This window comes from Schistocerca nitens, chromosome 1, assembly GCF_023898315.1.
Source record: "Schistocerca nitens isolate TAMUIC-IGC-003100 chromosome 1, iqSchNite1.1, whole genome shotgun sequence".
In the NCBI taxonomy this organism is placed as follows: domain Eukaryota; kingdom Metazoa; phylum Arthropoda; class Insecta; order Orthoptera; family Acrididae; genus Schistocerca; species Schistocerca nitens.
Genome location: NC_064614.1, coordinates 502,880,697 through 502,905,323, shown reverse-complemented (window position 1 = coordinate 502,905,323; position 24,627 = coordinate 502,880,697).

Here is a 24,627-nt window from a genome sequence, read left to right as displayed (position 1 = left end):
CTTTTCTGCCATTCGATTACCTATCCTCCATGATGATAAAAAATATATTATAGTGGGGATTCTCATCAGTACGAAGCTGATGCTGACTGCACTATGAAGGCTGCACCTCCATTTTATTCTCTACCTTGTAACTCCTTGTTTAAAATTAATACGTGTACTACAAAAACTTTTAGCTTCAGTGCGCCAGTATTGAATCAGTGATGCGAAAAGTGTGAGTGTGGTCTGATATGAAGCTTCCCAGTTTGAAATCCGTCCTCGCAGCTTTACTTCTGTGAAGTTTGGAAGGTAGGACATGAGGTACTGGTGGAAGTAAAACAGTGAGGATGGGTCGTGAGTCGTCATTGAGTACCTCAGTAGATAGAACACTTGCCCATGAAAGGTAAAGGTCCAGAATTCGAGTCTTGGTCAGGCACACAGTTTTAATGTGCCTGGAAGTTTCACATCAGCTCACTCCCCGCTGCAGAGTGAAAATTCCATTCTGAAAAAAATTTTCCACAGGCTTTGCGAAAGCCATGTATTCGCAATACAATTTCTCCCAGAAGTGCTAGTCTTGTAAGTTTCGCAGGGGAGCTTATGTGAAGTCTGGAAGGCTGGAGGTGAGATACTAGCTGAAGAAAAGCTACGAGAACGGTACATGAGTCGTGCTTGGATAGCTCAGTGTCTCTCCCTCACAACCTGGTTTGCTAACACATATCGCTACAACATGAAAGTCCTGCCAGCAACGTCTTCCTCGGTGCCCCTCGAGGCTGCTGTGGTAGATCACTTGTGCAAAGCCAGCGGTCAAGAGGGAATTCGTTCAATGTGGCAGAGGTGTGACGGCGTGGCATCAGGATACCACACACTATTATTATACCGTCTTACGCGAACTTGATGCCCTCCCACCGCCGTGCGACGTCCATCGCAAACGCCAACGTATGAAAGCCAAACTTCTGTCCCTTCAACGCAACCAAACTGCGAGGCGTGGTAGTGCGGTCACGCCGCGAAGACACCACCTACGAGGAGCCTCCATCCATGCTTCGTCACCGACGACGTTCCCTCGCCTTTGGCCCTTACCAGCCAGCATGGCAACCGCATCAACACCCAATCAGTGGTCATCCCACACTTCGCTGGTCATCAGCGACGATTTTACGATGATTAACCGGCAGCGTTGGTGGCGGCGGTTTCGGATGGTGTTCTCCAATTCCTCACCCACACCCTTAACGATACGGAGGCAGCATTCTTGGGGACAGCGATCACCGCGGTGGCGGCCGCTATCGCTAAAGGCTCGAGGAATAAATTCTCAGGTCCACCGGCCTTCCGGTTGTATTTTATCGGATCTTCAGCACAGTGATCCTTCCACGTTGGACAGAGATGTTCCAGGAGTAGTTCAACTCTTCCTTCCCCGTACTACCAGACACTGTCAATGGTATTTTGATGCCGCTGCCAAAACCCACAGGAGGAACGCAGATCACCCACTTTCGCCCCCTCACATTACTCAACGCAGATTAAAAAATTTACAGACCTCTCTTGGTAGTGTCCATGAGTCCAGACAGCCACAGGTGAATGTCGGGACCTTATTGGCTGGCTTTGTCTTGTCGCCTCCGTGCGGCGCTGGTATCGACAGGCTTCAGCAGCGTCTTCTTCCGAGACCACCACCATGTATGGCTTTCACCCAACCCTTCATAGACGTCATTAGCCGCTTACTTTGCAACTTCACGTCCACTGTCCAGGTGAATGTATGCTTAGCTGGACCGATACCTTTCCGTCGTTCGGTCTGGTAGGGGTGCCCTTTGTCCACTATTTTGTATGTGGTGGCTCTCGAGCTTCTCATCAATGACCTCCTACCCCGTCTTACAGGACTTCCATCTCGCGGCCACACGTTCTGCTGCATGGCCTATGCGGAGGATCGTACGCTCGCCCACGGAAATACACGATGCCATAGTATGGATCCAACATTATGGGCAATCGTCCAGTAGTCACCTCAAAGTTACCATATCGATGATGATCAACGCTGGGCATGGACTCTAAGACGAGGTCCAACACCACTTCCCATTACAACAACGTTCCGTTACCTGGGTATCAACATTATCGGGTCGACTCTGCACACTGCGGCAAAAACGGTCCGCCAGTTGCTGCAGATCATCCATTACCGCGTTCGCCGCAACCTCCCACGCAACTTTACAGAGTGACTTCTGTCAACACATACGTGGCGCCTAAGTTGGTCCATGCTGCCTATGTACTCCCTCTATCGTTGATCCTGGGACGTCAACTCCAAGAGGCCCTTGGGTGCTCCATTCCGGTTAGCACTATCTATAAAATCCGGTACGAGGCCCTCACCCTCCCTTTTATAAAAGGTGGCCTGGAGCCATCATCATTCCTTATACACTGCATCTCGGAAAACCACATGCCAGTCTCACCTGCCCCACTGACCAACAAGGCACACATTGCTTGAGCGCTGTCTCACATTTTCATCTATTTTATGGAATTTCGTTACGTAAAAAATGTTCTTCCCACAACGCGCCCACGATGGGCGAAAGATTTTGAAAAGTAGTTATTGATAATGCGCACCACCTGAAAAGCGTTGGTGGCACAATGCCCGGACGTTCAACGATCGACGGCGTGGAAGATTGTCTATGCACCTTTCTTTCAGGACGTTTTGATACCACATTGTCAGCAGCAAGTCTCACAACAACCATGACTTCCATTTACAGAAGTTGCCTGTGGAGGCAGGGACACAGACGAGCACCGCCTTTCATGCACTATAAAATGCGAGATGTGATTCGTCATTCAATGCATAATGGCCTGTTACCTCTGCGTCCCGCCAGCAACGATCCACTCCCGTCTCCTACTCCTTCCACACACTTCTCATTGTGTCCCAGGGAAATACCCCACTATGACATAGTTTCGAGGCCACGCTATCTCCTACCTATTGCACGAACCCCCGCACTCTACACTTGATTCTTACAGTACCCCCGAACGTTCAGCCTAATATCGTTGCACATTTGCCAGCTATATGAGCAGTGTGATCAATAATCCTCCCGTAGACATGAAGCACCCAACAATCTGCTTTCTTCACGCACCAACATGTCCAGGTCGGCGACCTGAATATGTACAGAGAGAATTGCTCGGTAGACTGCTTATTTTTCAATTATTTTTTCCCTGTACATTTAAATTTTTGTTCATGTTGTAGCGGGAAGTGATTTATTGTTTCCAACTACAGTGCCACATTCCCCTCGGCCTGCGTCACCAGGCCCCACAAAGCTGAGGACGCCACCTCAGCAACCCGTCAAGCATTCTGCTAATGTGGCAGCCTTGTATGGCCATGGTGATATGACGACATTGGGGCTGAGCTGGCAGCAGACTCAGCAGCCTTCGTCCTGTGTTGGCTCAGCACCGCCTGCTGACAGCTGCAAGGTGGTGAGTGCCGTGCGTCCCCGCCGGTGTGGCTTGGGTCGCGGCGACAACAAGCACCTGCAATCCTTCAAATGAATCTGCGGCCCTCGCCCTGGATGACCTGGTGTGTGTTGGGAGCCAAGACAACTGCCTGCAATAGCGAGCTGTGGAGTGGCCCGCCACTGGCTGGCTATGCACACCACATTGGCCTCAGAGGGTCGAACCAGCGATCCACCGTGGACTGGAACGCTGGCAGCCCATCTGCTGCTATGTGTAGTCGGTGGTGTGACATCCCCCGCCACCCAAGAGAGCTGCCACACTTGAATGCTTTGTTAGTGAATCGGCACCTATTTATAAGCAGCTATGCGCCTCTGTTTTGCTAAACGCGCTGCTCTGCGTCACATACTCATAACACTAAATGCTGCGTGTACTTCTTCCAGCGGTTCTACGCCCCCGTGGCCTCTATTTTACTTCCCAACTGCTGGTAAGCGTAACGCACTGTAAACAGGCCCGCGCCTGGCTGTAACTTGCACGCTCAGAAATATTGCACCTAAACTGACTTTTCCTACCCCAAACGGTAGTGCTGCTACAATGAGTTTATCTGCCTGTAATGTCATGGGCCTCGTTTGGGACGTCTCTCCCTCCTCTCGCCCCTTCTCCCTAGCAATGGTTTGATACGCTGATGCATTCTTGTGTATATATATTCAAAAAAGTATAAAAATAATAAAAAAAACGCCAGTGTTCTCAGTTACCTTGATCTTCCTTCTCCATCACATTCGTCATAGATGGGGTGATAGGGGAGGGGGTACGTCGCGAACAGGCCTCAGGTTGCGACCCCTGACCGCTTCGCATTCTGTCCTCCATGTCACGAGTCAGCTTTGTGATCAGGTAAAAATGAAAAGTCGGTAGAGCACCTGTCTAAAGGCAATGGCCCCAGGTTCGAGTATATCTTTAAAAAAGTCGGTAAGCAGTTTTCCGTGAAAGACTATGGCTCCGAGTTCAAGCCTCGGTCAGGTACACAGTTTTAATATGACTGCAACTTTCGTTTGTACTTTCGTTCAGCTCTGAAGCAGTGAAGGCGCCATCGCGTAGAAATTATCTTTTTCAGCTCATTAGTCACAATACGAAATACTGATCTTAAGACATCCCTACAGCTTCATAAATTTCCTTACATGTTGTATTCTAATCTAATCTTCAAGACTTTCAGCCCCAAGGTCCAACCTGTGTTCATCTGTTGCTGTTTTCAGGTCTTGGGTCGTTGTTTATTTTCTGACGACCTTCACGAAAACCATTGGTCCAACATAAAACTATACAACGGTCCACAGTTTACTTGCCACAAATCAAGCACCACACATTTGGTTAAAACAAAGTAAATTTATGTCGAAAATTTGCCATGTAAAGTTTTGGTCTTAATGCACATAATCTTTGATCTCAACAGTTACAGTATCCGAGATCAGTGTGGCCGTCATTTCTAAAGTCCGTTATCTTAAAACAAAACACGGGCTAGGTCCACGAGCCTTGCTCTCAGCTGCACGTACACACACACACACACACACACACACACACACTCACTCACACACACACACATATTTAATCTTGAAAAGTGAAATATCATGCTGCTTGTTGTCTGACGTCACTTTTCGCAAACATAACTACGAAATGCCCTAAAATCTAGGAGGATGGCTACCGATAGAGAGCAGTATTATCTCCGTTACTGACGTCCTCGAACCAATGCGTTTGCTCTCACATTTCAATCATTTTCCCCTATTAACGCAAAAGATTTCGCCACAAACCACAAGCGTGCCTTCCATCAGTTGCTTCTCCTTTCAGGAGCACTGTTGTTCCATTTGAGAAAATCATATTTCTCTCAGGATAGAGGCATATCAGAAGGAGCACTATCCAGATTGCAAACCAATTGCTTAAGTTTGCACAGTGTCTTGTAGAAAGCTTTGTTATTGTAAAATAGTTTGGTAACACAGTATGTATGTTCGCGTCTACAGGGTGTTTCAGTAACGACGAGACTTTCAGGGGTAAGGAATCCTGGCTCGGAAACGTTTGAGTCTAAGGATGGAACGTGAGAGATGCCTCTGACAGTGGGATATTATAACTTACGAATCATTGCTTCTACAATGTGATGAACTGGTTTACCACGTACAGACTTGCTAGTATCCTACGGCAGGCAAACCCGACAAACTGCTTGTAGAGTTATAAATAATGAGAGATCCTCCTTCGTGGCGAGATCGTTCATTTTATCTGACACCATCCAATTTCTTTTTGTTCGGTAGTGGAAGTCTTGTGCGTGACAGACTTGAGAAGACTAAAGATCATTACCAAAAAGTCTCATAGCCTCTGTCATTGTGTCAAAACCACCGTACAGGGGTTGCTCAAATGGGTGCACTCGAAGATAGTTCGATGACGTCACGAGTGCATAAAACCTGGAAAACGCCAATTTCCAATAATTGTTGTGAATATACTAGTTCTCCAGATGTCTAAATTTAAAAAAGGTGTCTCATTAGATTAATAGCAACATCAGCTAGCTATTGTTGAATTTGAAATTTTCTCATTTCCGCTTATAATTTTCGACTCAGTCGTTTCATTATTTAAAATTGATAATTTTTCGTTCTCCATAATCCATATTGTCACCTGGGATTATAATCCAATCCATCCACTGGAGATTAATTGAAATACAAGGGCAGGTTCATAAATAATACACAAGTTTGCAACAAGACGCAGTGAATGATGTCTCCTTATTGCTGTTTGTTCACATCAGTTACTGGAAAGTGGCGTTTCCCAAGTCTTATGCACTCGTGACGTCATCCGACTACCTTCTAGTGCACCCATTTGAGCAATCCCTGCACTGTGGTGTTGACACAATGTCACAGGCTATTTGACTTTTTGCTAGTGATCTTTATTTAGACTTCTCAAGTCTGTCACGCACAAGACTTCCATTACCGAACAAAAAGAAATTGGGTGGTGTCAGATAAAATACACGAAGGAGGATCGCTCATTATTTATAACTCTACAAGAGTGTCGGGTTTGCCTACCGTAGTACACCAGTTCATCACATAGTAGAAGCAATGATTCGTAAGTTACAATATTCAACTGTCAGAAGCATCTCGCAATAGGTTTCACTTTCCATCCTTAGACTCAAACGTTTCCGAGCCAGGATTCCTTACCCCTGAAAGTCTCGTCGTTACTGAAACACCTTGTAGACGCGAACATACATACTTTGTTACCAAACTAATTTACATGAACAAAGCTTTCTACAAGACACTATGCAAACTTAAGCAATTGGTTTGCAATCTGGATAATGCTCCTTCTGATATGCCTTTATCTTGAGAGAAATATGATTTTTTCAAAAGGAACGACAATGCTCTTGAAAGTAGATGCTACTGATGGTAGGTACACTTGTTGTTTGTAGTGAAATCTTTTGCGTCAGTAGGGGAAAATTATTCAAATGTGAGAGCAAACGCATTGGTTCGAGGACGTTAGTAACGGAGATAATACTGCTCTCTATCGGTAGCCAACCTCCTAGATTTTAGGGCATTTCGCAGTTATGTTTGCGAAAAGTTACGTGAGACAACAAGCAGCATGATATTTCGCTTTTCAAGTCCTCATGATTATGATTAAATGTGTGTGTGTGTGTGTGTGTGTGTGTATGTGTGTGTGTGTGTGTGTGTGTGTGTGTGTGTGTGTGTGTACGCGCGTACAGCCGGTGAAACTCGTGAGCCGACGTCGAAGCTTATGAGTGCCACGAGCAGAAATTACGCATCTGCGCAGAAACACTCAAGATTAGATGACAGTAGCGTTCGTAGTACCACCTGACGTGAACCCTAGAGAGGTCTTCCGCACATACCCAGAGGGTAGTCAGGGTACTGTCGGACGCAGCTGTTCTTAAAAGCTACCGTAACTCTCTTCAGTGCACTGCGTCTGGTCTGACGTCAGGAGTGCTGGTTTCTCCTGTTTCGATTTATTTAATTTAATGGCAGCCAGTGCTGGATTCCAGGCAGTGTTTAGCTCAAATTCCGCATCCCTGTTGATAAGATTGTCTGCCGTACGGATATATATGGCCACTTTGGTAATACAATCCCAGAATAGTAATGCTGAGGATAAAACTTTAGTCTTCTCGTAAGGCATCCGATGCCTAGCGCTCAGTCATCAGGCTCATCCAGGCATGTTGTTGTTGTTGTGGTCTTCAGTCCTGAGACTGGTTTGATGCAGCTCTCCATGCTACTCTATCCTGTGCAAGCTTCTTCATCTCCCAGTACCTACTGCAACCTACATCCTTCTGAATCTGCTTAGTGTATTCATCTCTTGGTCTCCCCCTACGATTTTTACCCTCCACGCTGCCCTCCAATACTAAATTAGTGATCCCTTGATGCCTCAGAACATGTCCTACCAACCGATCCCTTCTTCTGGTCAAGTTGTGCCACAAACTTCTCTTCTCCCCAATCCTATTCAATACTTCCTCATTAGTTATGTGATCTACCCATCTAATCTTCAGCATTCTTCTGTAGCACCACATTTCGAAAGCTTCTATTCTCTTCTTGTCCAAACTATTTACCGTCCATGTTTCACTTCCATACATGGCTACACTCCATACAAATACTTTCAGAAATGACTTCCTGACACTTAAATCTATACTCGATGTTAACAAATTTCTCTTCTTCAGAAACGCTTTCCTTGCCATTGCCAGTCTACATTTTATATCCTCTATACTTCGACAATCATCAGTTATTTTGCTCCCCAAATATCAAAACTCCTTTACTACTTTAAGTGTCTCATTTCCTAATCTAATACCCTCAACATCACCCGACTTAATTCGACTACATTCCATTATCCTCGTTTTGTTTTTGTTGATGTTCATCTTATATCCTCCCTTCAAGACACCATCCATTCCATTCAACTGCTCTTCCAAGTCCTTTGCTGTCTCTGACAGAATTACAATGTCATCGGCGAACCTCAAAGCTTTTATTTCTTCTCCATGGATTTTAATACCTACTCCGAATTTTTCTTTTGTTTCCTTTACTGCTTACATCCAGGCATGTATATCGATAATACTCTTCACAACGTTCCTGTACTGTACAAAACGCCTGGACAGTGTAAGGTTTCTCACACTGGCTTGAGATCTTGTATACGTCGTGTTTTCCAGAATCAAAATCGTCTTCTGGTGAACATAACTAATTCCTCAGTTTTTCCGGTGAACGGAAAGTACATTTGATGTCGTGTCTCTTGAGGACCTTTTCGATTCTTGAATATCTCCATTCTTATAAATCACCAAGTAAACAAAACGTATTTGTGTAAATACGCAGATAGCAATATAGAGTTTCGAGTAGTAACCGTTTAAAAAAGAATGCTCCCATCTTGACACACTGAACAAAAACGTTAACTCTCCTTGAAATACAGTCTGAAGTAACCATGTTAAAGTAGGTGCTATCAGGGTTGCAAATGTCTCAATAAAATTAAAGACAATAGTAGATGCTTTAGTGTAACTTCAAATACAGTGTAAGACTTTCATAGTCTGGAGGGGTCTCTGATCTTTCTTGAGTGCTAGCTATTTGTATATATACGAAATACAATTTCTCGCATAGTAGCGTGCTTCAGAAAGACGACCAAATATTAGCCGTAGGATTCGAGCGTAACGTCGGTATTGGCCGGAGAGGGGCAGAGGTGGGGAGAGGAAAGTAACAGCGGGATGGTTGCGACGGGAGGTGGAGGGGGGGGGGCGGGAAACGAAGAAAATGGACAGGGCTGTCCGCTTTCAAAAGATTACAGCTTTTATGAGCTATATGCTTATCCGCGTCCTAGACAGATACTGCTGTTACGGAGCGCGGCAGATAAAAGGCGAACGGTGAGTCACCTTTCTTGCTTAACTTACACCACTTGCCTAATGGCAACATGAAAGAGAAATCGCCCTTTCTATCATAACAAACGTATATATGGAGAACTCTGGGCAGCTTACGCGGAAGTGGTTGCGCAACAATGCCATCTTCACATTTCAACGACATTTTTTTCGCTTATGCTTTATAAATTCCTTCTTTTAATTTGATTCCCAGAAATATTGGAAAAAGGTCTCTATTCTCGCAGCTACTCCAAGCAAGTATCTGTTAAATACTTGCAGGATTTTTATGTTCACGAAGTAAACGAACACTACTATGATTATGTAGGTACAATCTCTGAATGCACACGTTTATTTCGCTTTACATCTCAACACGTGAGAACTTCTCACAAAAAGCAAGAGCGCGCGATAAGCAAGAAGGTACCAAGAGAACAACACCAGTTTGACAGGATACTATTACGACACGCTTGCCAGGTCCCATTTGCTCATCTTGATGGTTGCACTAACACGATTCTTTAAACTTCCGCCCGAGGTAAATGACAGTTTTCTGAAGTCCATCCTGCACTGGTCTTCCCAGCCTTGCTCACAAATCTAAAGTGGAGATCGGTCAGTAGAAATGGTGATTAAAAACATATTCCCTCTCACTTTCAGGTATGTCTTTATCAGGTTCATATTACTACTAGTAACCGGGAACAAACCTGATATAGTTGTAATCAGAGCGGCCTGCTCTGTATTAATAGTCTGCGCCGTTTAGTGGTATTCAAACTTCATAAAAAATTGACTTAGCTGATCTCTCACAGGACTCTGCAACTGAGCCAACCACGGTTATTGATGGTCAAAGTGGATGTTTGAGGGATAATGCTCGTGGATTTCCTCCGCTGCCCACGCGCAGGGAAATTAACGCAGTCACTTCCGCGATGGCCGCGCCGCTTATTCAAAACAAGCGTCGCAGAAGGCAGGATGATGATACAGTTGCCGCAGCTTTTTCATTGGCTCGTCCGCCGGGTACCCTTCCACTGACTGTCTTCTCCGGCCTGAGTTGTGGACGAGGACACCAAGGGTATTTCTGCACCAGATTGGGTAGTTACTGATAACTTGGCAATTTTCCCTTCTTTCCCGAGGGTTTATGGGACAGCTGTCCCATGTGAAATAATCTTCACGAGACCAGTTAACAGTGCTGCTGTGTTTTGCAACACGAATTTTACTCGATTTAAGCACCGCCTGAAGATGACATAATGTGCTATTGAAACTGGTAGCCTAAAAATAAAACAAAGGTTATTGGTACGGTTTCTTTGGACCTCACGTTTTGTCTCAACTTCCCAAACTACTTCTGCGCTTTTTTTCGTGGCCACCACGACATAACCTCTTGATGAGCATAAACTAATGGATTCGCAAGGGCAGAAGGACCCAGTCGTTATTGAACAATTCTCCATACGTCAGCCCCTGTCCGTCGACTAACGGGGTTCAGAAGTCTCTCCCTCTCAGTCTGAAACGGATTTTTACCACGGCCTCCCCACACAACCGCATGAGGTAGCGGCAGTTACGGGGAGCCGCAGTAAACAAAGTATGCATCCCGAGGAAGAAGCATCACAGAAAAGAAAAAACAGTTGGAAAATGAGGGAGATGTTCACACTTCTTCTCCCACCGTTTCGCCACTAATTCTGCCATGGATAACTGTACATAGCTCCGTCAAATTATGATTTTGTAATTTTGTAGCTTTTCTTCCAGTTCCACTGTCATATACTGTACTATTGCTCCAGCTCGTCGTTTTGTGACAGTTTATATACGACTCTCATACACACGTTATTTTTTTACAGGAAGTATTACTTAAGTACCTTTCATTTCCTGGGTCCTCGATCTTTTTTCATGTCGCTTCCGAACATTCTACGGGCACTGCCTTATTTTAGAGGGAAGGAATTCCATTTCGCCAATTCGAAGTAATCGAAGATGGCACAGGACGCACATTTTCTGATCTCACTCTATGATCCTTCTAGTTCTTGTCGTTCTATGGGACATTCGACTTTCTGTAAACAGAAAATCATTGTCCTACTTCGTAAATCCCCGACACAGATTCTATTGGGTGGTGACTTTAATTGGTTCTCCGGCCAGTGGGTCACTTTCCTAATTTTAGTTTTAGTAAAGAACTCGATGAAATGGTGGGCCCCTTGCACCCACATGACGCATTGGTTTGTCATTATCCTACATTATATTTATTTTACCTCTGTCACTCAACTTGATTGATTCTTTCTTTTCTGATTCCTTGTGCGGGCAGCTTTTGGAAGTTGCCGTGATACCTGCCTGTTTCACTGATCACGTGCCGTAGCCGTTACATTTACTTGTGTGTAGCAGCTGATAAATTGTGTCTGGGTGCTCTGTGTAGCCTATTTAAAAGAAAAGTCCCGTGGTTTTGTCATTCAGGAAGTATGTGCCCGTTTGCTCCTGTGCTATAGAACGATACTCGTCTGTTGTGGAATTGTAGACACTGCATGCCAAACCACAAATTTGTAAAGCTCTCAGTCGTTTCGGTGCCCGTGAAGACGGCAGACGTCTGGCGGAGCCAAGAATTTTATTATACCGAGTTACGTCAATTTTACGATAGCATTATGCAAGTTTCTCCGCAGATTACGGATGTATAGAAAATACCCGATCTGCTACACGTTTTTATTAAAATCAGGTTGCAATAGTTGAAACAGTTTCAACTGGAAGGACTCCGGACGATATCTGAAATATGTTGCTTTTTACAAGATGAACTGTGTTCTTGATGGTATGCGGGCGCGTAGGAAACGCATTTGCACCGCTTCCCTCGCTGACGCCAATGGTCAAGTGTCAAACGTCCCACGGTGACATTGCAATTTAATTTTTAATTGCTTTGCTGAATTGTATGATGTCCACACTCCGGCTAAAAATTTTCCTTACGACTTTTCCCCGTTGCTGGACTGCGTTGTCACCAATGAATTAAATGACGTTTTGTTGAGTGATTTTCACGAGGGCGATATACATGATGTTTATACCAAATGTCAGTCACACAGGTCACCTGGATTGGATGCTGTTGTTGTGGTCTTCAGTCCTGAGACTGGTTTGATGCAGCTCCCCATGCTACTCTAACCTGTGCAAGCTTCTTCATCTCCCAGTACCTACTGCAGCCTACATCCTTCTGAATCTGCTTAGTGTATTCATCTCTTGGCCTCCCTCTACGATTTTTACCCTCCACGATGCCCTCCAATACTAAATTGGTGATCCCTCGATGTCTTAGAACATGTCCTACCAACCGATCCCTTCTTCTAGTCAAGTTGTGCCACAAGCTCCTCTTCTCCCCAATTCTATTCAATACCTGCTCATTAGTTATGTGATCTACCCATCTAATCTTCAGCATTCTTCTGTAGCACCACATTTCGAAAGTTTCTATTCTATTCTTGTCTAAACTATTTATCGTCCACGTTTCACTTCCATACATTGCTATACTCCATACAAATACTTTCAGAAACGACTTCCTGACATTTAAATCTATACAAGATGTTAACAAATTTTTCTTCTTCAGAAACGCTTTCCTTGTCATTGCCATTCTACATTTTATATCCTCTCACCTTCGACCATCATCAGTTATTTTGCTCTCCAAATAGCAAAACACCTTTACTACTTTAAGTGTCTCATTTCCTAATCTAATACCCTCAGCATCACCACATTTAATTCAACTACATTCCATTATCATCGTTTTGCTTTTGTTGATGTTCATCTTATGCCCTCCTTTCAAGACACTGTCCATTCCGTTCAGCTGCTCTTCCAAGTCCTTTGCTGTCTCTGACAGAATTGCAATGTCATCGGTGAACCTCAAAGTTTTTATTTCTTCTCCATGGATTTTAATACCTACTCCGAATTTTTCTTTTGTTTCCTTTACTGCTTGCTCAATATACAGATTGAATAACATCGGTGATAGGCTACAACCCTGTCTCACTCCCTTCCCAACCACGGCTTCCCTTTCATACCCCTCGACTCTTATGACTGCCATCTGCTTTCTGTACAAATTGTAAATAGCCTTTCGCTCCCTGTATTTTACCCCTGCCACCTTCAGAATTTCAAAGAGAGTATTCCAATCAACATGGTCAAAAGCTTTCTCTAAGTCTACAAATGCTATAACGTAGGATTGCCTTTCCTTAATCTTTCTTCTAAGATAAGCCGTAGGGTCAGTATTGCCTTACGTGTCCCAACATTTCTACGGAATCCAAACTGATCTTCCCCGAGGTTGGCTTCTACCAGTTTTTCCATTCGTCTGTAAAGAATTCGCGTTCGTATTTTGCAGCTGTGACTTATTAAACTGATAGTTCGGTAATTTTCACATCTGTCAACACCTGCTTTGGGATTGGAATTATTATATTCTTCTTTAAGTCTGAGGGTATTTCGCCTGTCTCATACATCTTGCTCACCAGATGGTAGAGTTTTGTCAGGACTGGCTCTCCCAAGGCCGTCAGTAGTTCTAATGGAATGTTGTCTACTCCGGGGGCCTTGTTTCGTCTCAGGTCTTTCAGTGCTCTGTCAAACTCTTCACGCAGTATCGTATATCCCATTTCAACTTCATCTACATCCTCTTCCAATTCCATAATATTGTCCTCAATTACATCGCCCTTGTATAGACCCTCTATATACTCCTTCCACATTTCTGCTTTCCCTTCTTTGCTTAGAACTGGGTTTCCATCTGAGCTCTTGATATTCATGCAGGTATATCTCTTTCTCCAAAGGTCTCTATAATTTAACCTGTACGCAGTATCTATCTTACCCCTAGTGAGATAAGCCTCTACATCCTTACATTTGTCCTCTAGCCATCCCTGCTTAGCCATTTTGCACTTCCTGGCGATATCATTTTCGAGACGTTTGTATTCCTTTTTGCCTGCTTCATTTACGGCGTTTCTATATTTTCTCCTTTCATCAATTAAATTCAATATTTCTTCTGTTACCCAAGGGTTTCTACTAGCCCTCGTCTTCTTACCTATTTGATCCTCTGCTGCCTTCACTGTTTCATCCCTCAAAGCTACCCATTCTTCTTCTACTGTATTTCTTTCCCCCATTCCTGTCAATTGTTCCCTTACGCTCCCCCTGAAACTCTGTACAACTCTTTCAGTTTATCCAGGTCACATCTCCATAAATTCCCACCTTTTTGCAGTTTCTTCAGTTTAAATCTACTGTTCATAACCAATATACCGTGGTCAGAGTCCACAACTGTCCCTGGAAATGTCTTACAATTTAAAACCTGGTTCCTAAATCTCTGTCTTACCATTATATAATCTATCTGATACCTGTTAGTATCTCCAGGGTTCTTCCATGTATACAACCTTCTTTCATGATTCTTGAACCAAGTTATGCTTAAGTTATGATTAAGTTATGCTCTGCGCAAAATTCTACAAGGCGGCTTCCTCTTTCATTTCTTAGCCCCAATCCATACTCACCTACTATGTTTCCTTCTCTCCCTTTTCCTACTCTCGAATCCCAGTCACCCATGACTATTAAATTTTCGTCTCCCTTCACTAACTGAATAATTTCTTTTATCTCCTCAAACATTTCATCAATTTCTTCATCATCTGCAGAGCTAGTTGGCATATAAACTTGTACTACTGTAGTAGACGTGGGCTTCATGTCTATCTTGGCCACAATGATGCGTTCACTATGCTGTTTGTAGTAGCTTACCCGTACTTCTATTTTTTTATTCATTATTAAAGCTACTCCTGCATTACCCCTATTTGATTTTGTATTTATAACCCTATATTCACCTGACCTAAAGTCTTGTTCCTCCTGCCACCGAACTTCACTAATTCCCACTATATCTAACTTCAACCTATCCATTTCCCTTTTTAAATTTTCTAACCAACCTGCCCGATTAAGGGATCTGACATTCCACACTCCGATCCGTAGAACGCCAGTATTCTTTCTCCTGATAACGACGTCCTCTTGAGTAGTCCCCACCCGGAGATCCGAATGGGGGACTATTTTACCTCCGGAATATTTTACCCAAGAGGACGCCATCATCATTTAATCATACAGTAAAGTTGCAAGCCCTCGGGAAAAATTACGGCTGTAGTTTCCCCTTTCTTTTAGCCATTCGCAGTACCATAACAGCAAGGCCATTTTGGTTAGTGTTACAAGGCCAGATCAGTCAATCATCCAGACTGTTGCCCCTGCAACTACTGAAAAGGCTGCTGCTCCTCTTCAGGAGCCTGTCTGGCATCTCAACAGATACCCCTCGGTTGTGGTTGCACCTACAGTATGGCTATCTGTATTGTTGAGGCACGCAAGCCTCCCCACCAATTCTTAATTTCATGATCATTTTTGTCCTCTCATATGTGACCCAATAACGTTAATGGTCAATGAAATGATGCGGGGTATCTCGCTTCCTGCTCCTTTCAAGGAAGGGAAAATGGTCGTAATCCGAAAACGAACGGTCGACTTGATCTTGAACTACTTCGACCGATTATTCTGATAAACTTCGATTATAAAACTGTCGCTCGAGCTATAAACATCCGTCTCTGGAAGTCGGTCGACAAAATCATTGCCGTTCACCAAAGTCGTGTGCCTGGACGTACGATACTGACTTCTGTTACCAAACATCAAGATGTCCTTTCGGTGGCTGCGGCCACTAATTTCTCGGGGGCCTTAATTTTTCTCGACTTCCACAACATATTTGACTGTGCCAGTCATAGTTTTTTAATGAGTGTGTTAACCGCCTTGATTTTACTCATGACATATCACAGGTCATTGCCATTCTTTGTAGTAGTATCCATGCCTCATTGGGTATGAACTGTCTCGTTACCCCTTCGAACCTCCTCCCCCTCCCCACGGATTTCGATCTGCCAACCCTCGCCTCGTCCTACTGCCATGCAGCTATGTCGCTGGGCTATGTTGGGGAAACGATTTTCTGTCTGCGCTTAGGCGGATGACGTCATGGCTTTATTACGATATGCCGACATTTGCGGGCTCAAGTATACTTTGGATTCCTTTTGTCGCCTTGCTGATGCCCAGATGGCAAATGTAATTTCCTGCCATTGTAGGGCTTTAACCAAGTGGTAATTCCTTGAGCAACGGTGTACGATTGCCACAGGACTTTAGGGATCATAGTGGATCTCAAGACAACCAAAATGAAGGCACTTCACTGGCAAGAGGTTACAACTCGCGTTCAGGGAGCTATTCTTGAAGACGAACGCCGTTCGCCTAACCTCCTTCAGCAAGTGCGGATCTTGCACCCCTTATATTTTCATTTAGTTGTATTACATTGCACAGATGTTCCCATTTCCCACGATGATGGCCCGCAAACTGAAACAGCTATTCCGTTGAGTCTTGTGACTACGAAACATCTTTCGAGTTGGATATGAAGTGGTGACGAGGCTGCACCAGCTCGGAGGATTAGGTCTTCCCGGAATTAGAGTGAACGCGTCCATCTTGTTTCTACGACGCAGTGTCGTAATATGTACACAAGCACCGTATTCCATCACAACTTGTTTATTTTCTTGTCTTCAGCTGGTCAGTCTAACTCCTCCCATCCATTCTGGACGGATGAACCCTATATTGTGACATATCCTCGAATATTTTATTGTTGTCAGTTTCTTAGGTGCTGATATCCTTCCAGAGACGTACTTCACTACCAGAGTCTTATAATCTCATTGGGGTGAACCATCTTGTCCCTCCCTTTCTGAAATAGCTTACCCATCAACATCCTGGAAACCTGTCTGGTCCCATCTTAGTTTTCTTATATTAGCGATCTAGATCGCTTCGTCGTGGTACAGGGTCATTCATCGTTTGATACCCACTGGCGACCGTCTTTTTAGCATAGGCCTTCACCAGACTGATCACCGTGACGAATATCATCACATTGATACATTACTTCACAGGCTGGTGACTGTGGACTCGTCTACAGTTTCTTTTCTTACCTGAGGGACTGACTCCGCTTTTTCAGATGAATTTCGTATCTTTCCATACATATCACTGTTTTTTCAGCTGAAAAAGAATGCGATGGTCTGGCTGCAGGGTCACTATGTTCACTACGTGTTGCAGGAGGGAACGATACTGATCTCCACGTCTTTCACCAGTATCTGGAAACTGCGCATTGGAAGTAGCAGCCACATTATCGAGCGTTTTTGCAAACATGCATTTTCTTGTCCTTTGTCGATATGATGTTGGTTTGGATCCCATGTGGTCTTTGATTCCTTCCTATTTCTGGTGCCCAATTACTTGAATCCTTATTTTGTTCACTTCTCTTCAATATATACAAATAAGAAAAGAAACAAAGAAATTGGCCAAGTGCGAGTAGGAGCTTGCTGAGGGCTCCGTACAAACTTACGTATGTATGTAAACAGTTCATCCATTCTGGGTATAGAGGACCTAGACTATTTTCTCTGTTTGCAAGTTACTGACCCACAGTACTCCAAGACATTTTTAGAATGTCTTAATTTCAAGCCCGAAGTTGGATAACAAATGATTATATGGTGAGAGATGCTGTCAGTTTCTTAGGTGCTGATATCCTTCCAAAGACGCTCTTCACCACCAGAGTCTTATAATCTCATTGAGGTGAACCATCTTGTCCCTCCCTTTCTGAAATAGCTTACCCATCAACCTCCTGGAAACCTGTGTGTTTCAATGAGTGAGTTTGTGAGTATCAATATATGTGACACAAATTGCATCATCTTTTGATTGCATTGAGTTTGACTTTTTACAACACCAAAAGACTGTTGACCTCTGTATGTGACAGACATTTCAACTTGATACATTTACCCATTTCAGATAAAAAAGGGGATTAACAGACGAACAGACAGACAGTCTGTCAGACAACAAATGACATCAAATAGCCGTGATATAATTAAAAATTCAGAATCTTTGGATCCTTTCCTTTGGTGGTAGTGTGAAACTTTACTTCTTGCCAAATTTCATAATACTACATTGAAGAGAAGTACCGTATAGCTTTTGATGAATGAGCTTGCGAGTGTCAAAATATATGACATAACTTGCCATATCTTTTGATTGTGCTGACTTAGAGGCTAAGGTCTCCTATATCGCCAAGGGACCAGAAACATTTGTATATGACATAAATTTGAATGTACTATACCTGTCTGTTCCTGAGAGAAAGGATTTGCAGAGTCAGACAGACAGACAGACAGGTAAGTTACAGACTGAGCTACAGAACTGTAAAAAATAAAATAAAAAACGGTTAGTTGTGAGATACTTTTCTATTCACTCATAACCTTTTTCTCTTGTTTTGTTACTGATAATTATTTTTCTCAATTTTGCAGCACATATTAGATGATGACATTGACTATGGTGGTCTGAATGTTCATGAATGTAACAAGTCAATCTGATAATAAATAAAAAAATACGGTAATGTGCTCGACTACTCTGCTAGTATTCTCGGTTTGATTCCAAGTCAATGTAAATTTCAAAACAAATATGCATGTTCTGTGAGTATTGCTATAAGCATGTAATATATAAAGATGGAAAAGACCAGTAACAAACCACAAAAATCCAGTTTTCATTGCAAGTATATATTTTGGTTGTCTGTGGGGCACTTGAGCATACTAGTGCTTGCTTTGCAAGCGATTACAAAAAACAATGACAATATATTTTTATGTTTTTATATTGAAATGCTAATGAACTTTGATTGTACTAGAGTAATGTTTATTTACATATATATACATATACAGTACTTGGTTTCAATTAATATCCATATGGAACTCTGCCATAATTTTCTAGAACTTCTCTTTTATGGTACTGATATGAGAAATTTTTTAATTTCTTTATTAACTACATTTTTACTATTTACATGTCAATTTATCTTATTGTACTCTTATTATATAATTTTTTCACTTTGTTTTCTATTAATCTTCACATAGATTTGCATTCAACTTTTGAATAGCTTAATGTAAGTCCTTTTATCGTTGTTACAGAGCTGTTATCATTTGTTACATAGTAGTAGCTTTTAGGACCTGTTGAAGCCCAATTTGCAATCCACTTATTATTTCCTAACTCATCTGTCCACTTACATAGCATACAACCTGTTTCTATAGCATTTTTACCATTATCAGTATATATTACAGAATCGGTATCAAAATAAATGACATCTTTTGCTAGTTTATCTACTGTTTCATATAATCTAAGTCTTGCATTTGATGTAGTAAATGCAGCTAAGAAAATATTTGCAGCTGTGTTATTTTCCACATAATAATCCTTGAAATTGTAGTTTATTTTCAACCATATTTTCATTAGTAATATTTATATCTATATTACCTAATTGATCATCCAATAGTATCTCATAAAATTGTTGTTAATCTGCAGCATATTCAGTTCTACTCATATTCTACCTTTGACCAAATTTCCCCCATAATGAATTAAGACATATATTAGAAACAGATCGTTTTCCTGGATTTTCTTCTATCTATTTTTATCCAACAGAGTACCTAATTTTTTCTTTTACTGACTTTATGTATTCATCTTTGATTTCATGATCTTCTTTCCAAGGACTGGTTTCTAATTTTATCTTCATGAGGTCTTTTACGTAATCTTTAAACAACATGTTACTTTTATTCCTAAAACTCCACACTTCATATACTTCTATAACTTATACCCTTTTTCTATTGCTTTACTTACGTTGTCAGTTGTCCAAATTCCAATAAAACTTTTCAGTATCACTGTGATTACATTTATTTACTATCTCTCCTGCATATTTTATGCACAATGGGAACAACAGTTTTTCATTTTCAATCATAATAGTGTACAGTAGGATAAAGACTACAAACATCAATATATCTTATCTCAGTATTAACACCATCTCCTTTAGCTCTTAATTTTACTGAATTTCTATGAGCACCATAAAAGGTATATCTTGGATACAAAGGTTCAATAATTTCAGGTAACTCTTTCAGTTTCTTAAGATTTTTATATTCAGCTGATTTAAGCCAATTACATTCCCACATCTCCAGCATTTTGTATCATTGAACTTCTTGCTAACGTCTTTTGATGTTAGTTATCCATTGATTCTCGATTTTTTCTTGTTTGTTGTTTCATTTTTAAAACATTTTTCACAACCATGCCAAAAACATCCATGATGTTGAAAACAGTGTTTATTTCTTTATCATAACCACCTACTTGTGCTCCAGCTACATTTATTTCACCACCATTAAGACCATGTTGAATACTACTGTTATTATTTAAACTAGTTGACCATGTTATAGAGTCTTTATTATAATTCTCTCTTTGATCTTTATTTGGTACTACAAATTTTCTACTAGGCAAATATTTTCATCCGTATATAGCCATACAAACTCCAGAAATGGTTAAATAACAGAAAGGATCAATATTAGCTATTTCTAGAAATTGTTTTCTTAATTCTGATCAACCTCTTCTCAAAATATCTACATCAGAATTACCATATGCATTAACCTCTTTCCTCATATTGAACACGTGATATTCTCTAACTTTTTGACTATGGCATTCGAGCAATTCTTTTCTGCCTTTTGGTTTCATTGTGTCAGTACAATAATAATCGATATCAGAAATAGGACCAATATAATTCTCATTTTTGTGTGTATTGAACAAATGTAGAAAGTACACTTTTTTTAATACTGTTAAACCAAATGTTTTGGAAAACAACTAAGTGGTCCTGCTACAAAATTACTACTTCTATTATTTACAAACCTAATTGTTTTATTATGAACAACACTACTTTAGTACCACTGCAGAATAAATTGTGCATCATAACTTATAGCATAATGAGCTATAAAAATATAATCTTTACGTTTATTAGAAATCATCCACTTACAAAATTCGTCATTTGTCTTAAATCTATAAACAGTACCATCATTATAATTGTGAATTATTATTAGATTAGCTTCATAATCAAACCACATATATTTTTCTGTATAAGAGCAATCGATTTTCAGTGGTTTACCAATTAACAACATTCAAATTCTACACCTCTTACTATATTAAAGAATTTGGAACTATGAAATACATGTTAATTTTTACTTTCATTATTAACAATACATCCATTTTACCTACAGTTCAAACATCTGTGGGCTTTATATTCATTACCTTCATTATCAATTATCTTTTATACACACTGACCATCTTTTCGATTTTTATATTGCATGTAACATTCATACTTTTTAATTTCTACTTCTTGTTTACTGTTTCTACATTTTTCAAATCTGCATTTGTGTTCTTCAGATCTTAAACAAATCTTTTTACATTATTTACATTTCTACACTGTATCACAAACAGAGTGATGATTGCTTAAACATTCTTCATTGTAACAGTATCCATTACAGTCTTTGCAATGTATCTTATTTTCTACTGTATCATGTTGTTTACTGTCACATAATACACACATTTTTCCTTCCTTTTTACATTTATATCCGTTTTAGTTTTATATGCTTTCTAACATATGACATAATGGTATGATGATCCAAAGAATGCTGACATACTGTTAATCACATCAAAATGTTTTTAATTTTTATACAAATATATCTTTATTTCTTTATCAGCTCCACAGTAGATAAATAAGTTATAATTTTCAGCAAATACAATATTTATTTGAATATCTACTAATTCTTCAACATGTGTAATATCCTCTAGTGTAAAACCTTCATTTTAATCACATAACTGGTTACATAATATGGGAGTTAACTTTTTGTAATTTATATTTATCACCTTCCTACCACCCTCCTTTATTTTCTTAATTTCAGCATTTGTAAGTTCTCTACCTAAGATAATATTTGTTTCATATGTTAATGCAACTATTATTGCTCTCAGACAACATAAGCATTATTATTAACTCCTTTAATAGACCATTTAGTTCTTCTAGATTTAGTAGTTTATATTTGATACACTTTTAGGACTAGTCTTTGGTGGGTGAAGTACATCATTCTGAAATAGAAATTCTTGTAACATAATTAAATTAATTAACTCTGATTTATTTAAATTGCTATAGCATTTAAGATCAAGTCTTTTAGCATCTCATATTATTTATTGTATTTCAAATTCCATTTTCAATAAACTGTATCTACATCTACATCCATACTCCACAAGCTAACTGACGGTGTGTGGCGGTGTGTACCTTGAGTACCACTATTGGGTATCCCTTCTATTCCAGTCTCGTATTATTCTTGGAAAGAAAGATTGTCAGTATGCCTCTGTGTGGGTTCTAATCTCTCTGATTTTATCCTCATGGTCTCTTCGTGACATATACGTAGGATGGAGCAATATACTGCTTGACTCCTCAGTGAAGGTATGTTCTCGAAACTTCAAGAGAAGCCCGTACCAAGCTACTGAGCACCTCTCTTGCACAGTCTTCCACTGGAGTTTATCTATCATCTCCATAATGCTTTCGCAATTACTAAATGATACTGTAACAAAGCATGCTATTCCACTGCTCTCTGTAGGATCTTCCCTATCTCTTCTATCAACCCTATCTGGTACAGATCCCACACCAGTGAGCAGTATTCAAGCAGTGGGCAAACAAATGTACTGTAACCTACTTCCTTTGTTTTCGGACTGCATTTCCTTAGGATTCTTCCAATGAACGTCAATCTGGAATCTGCTTTACCGATGATTAATTTTATATGGTCATTCCATTTTAAATCACTCCTAATGCCTGTTCTCAGATAATTTATGGAATTAATTGCTTCCAGTTGCTGACCTGCTATATTGTAGCTAAATGATAAAGGATCTTTCTTTCTATGTATTAGCAGCACATTACGCATGTCTAAATTGAGATTCAGTTGCCATACCCTGAACCATACGTCAATTCGTTGCATGTCCTCCTGCATTTCAGTACAATTTTCCATTGTTACAATCTACAGCATCATTTTCTGATATTATCCACAAGGTCATTTATATATATTTTGAATAGCAACAGTCCTACAACACTCCCCTGGAGCACACCTGATATCACTCTTACTTCAGAAGACTTCTCTCCATTGAGAATGACATGCTGCATGCTGTTATCTAGAAACTCTTCAGTCCAATCACACAACTGTTCTGATAGTCCATATGCTCTTACGTTGTTCATTAAATGATTGTGAGGAACTGTATGAAACGCCTTGCGGAAGTCAAGAAACACGGCATCTACCTGGGAACGTGTGTCTATGGCCCTCTGAGTCTCGTGGACGAATATCGGGAGCTGGGTTTCACACAATCGTCTTTTTCGAAACCCATGCTGATTCCTACAGAGTAGATTTCTAGTATCCAGAAAAGTCATTATACTCAAACATAATGTTCCAAAATTCTACAACTGATCGACGTTAGAGATATAGGTCTATAGTTCTGCACATCTGTTCAACGTCCCCTCTTGAAAACGGGGATAACCTGTGCCCTTTTCCAATCTTTCAGAATGCTTCGGTCTTCTAGAGACCTACGGTACAATGCTGCAAGAAGGGGGGCAGATTCCTTCGCATACTCTGTGTAAAATCGAACTAGTATCCTATCAGGTCCACCAGCCTTTCCTCTTTTGAGCGATTTTCATTGTTTTTATATCCCTCTGTCGTCTATTTCGATAGCTATCATTTGTCATCTGTGCTACAATCTAGAGAAGGAACTACAGTGCAGTTTTCCCCTGTGAAACAGCTTTGGAAAAAGACATTTAGTATTTTGGCCTTTAGTCTGTCATCCTCTGTTTCAGAGTGTCTGAACATTCTGTTTTGATCCACCAACTGTTTTGAAATAAGACCAAAATTTCTTAGGTTTTTCTGCCAAGTCAGTACATAGAACTTAACTTTCGAATTCGTTGAACACCTCTCGCATAGTCCTCCTCACACTACATTTCACTTCGTGTACTATTTGTTTGTCTGCAAACCTGTAATAAACTTTAAGATTTAAACTCTTAACTAAGCCCTTTAATTCAGGAACTTCTGTATTTTGTAGCTCCATTTCTGTAGGAAAAACTACTAAACAACGTTGTCTGTATTAGTTGTCTATCTATTTCTAATGTATATAGATAATTTTTATTGGGGAAAAATTGTTATTTAATATATTTAAAATTACTTTATTTTCGTACAGTGTTTACATATTATCCAACACTTACCTCTAGTTTGCTTATCATTCCAAAAGCAGTTAATACCTTCTGTCTCATTGCAGTTAGGACACGTTTTAGTTGAAAAATTTTCATTCATTTTATTGTGAGTTGAAGACTATAAATGTTTTTTGCAGTATACTGCACATACAGTTATACTACATTCGCAAGGTACTTTTTGAAGTAACTTATCTTTAATAGCTATATACTGCTTAGACTCATATACTTTTCCATATTCTTTGTAGCATTGTTTACACAAGTGTATGGGTTTATCTCTTGCATATGGATGTAGATGAGAATCATCAGAGCTTTTTTCGATATAGCATTTCATACATATCTTTTTACTATCCATTTATTATATATAAAATCATGATGTAAA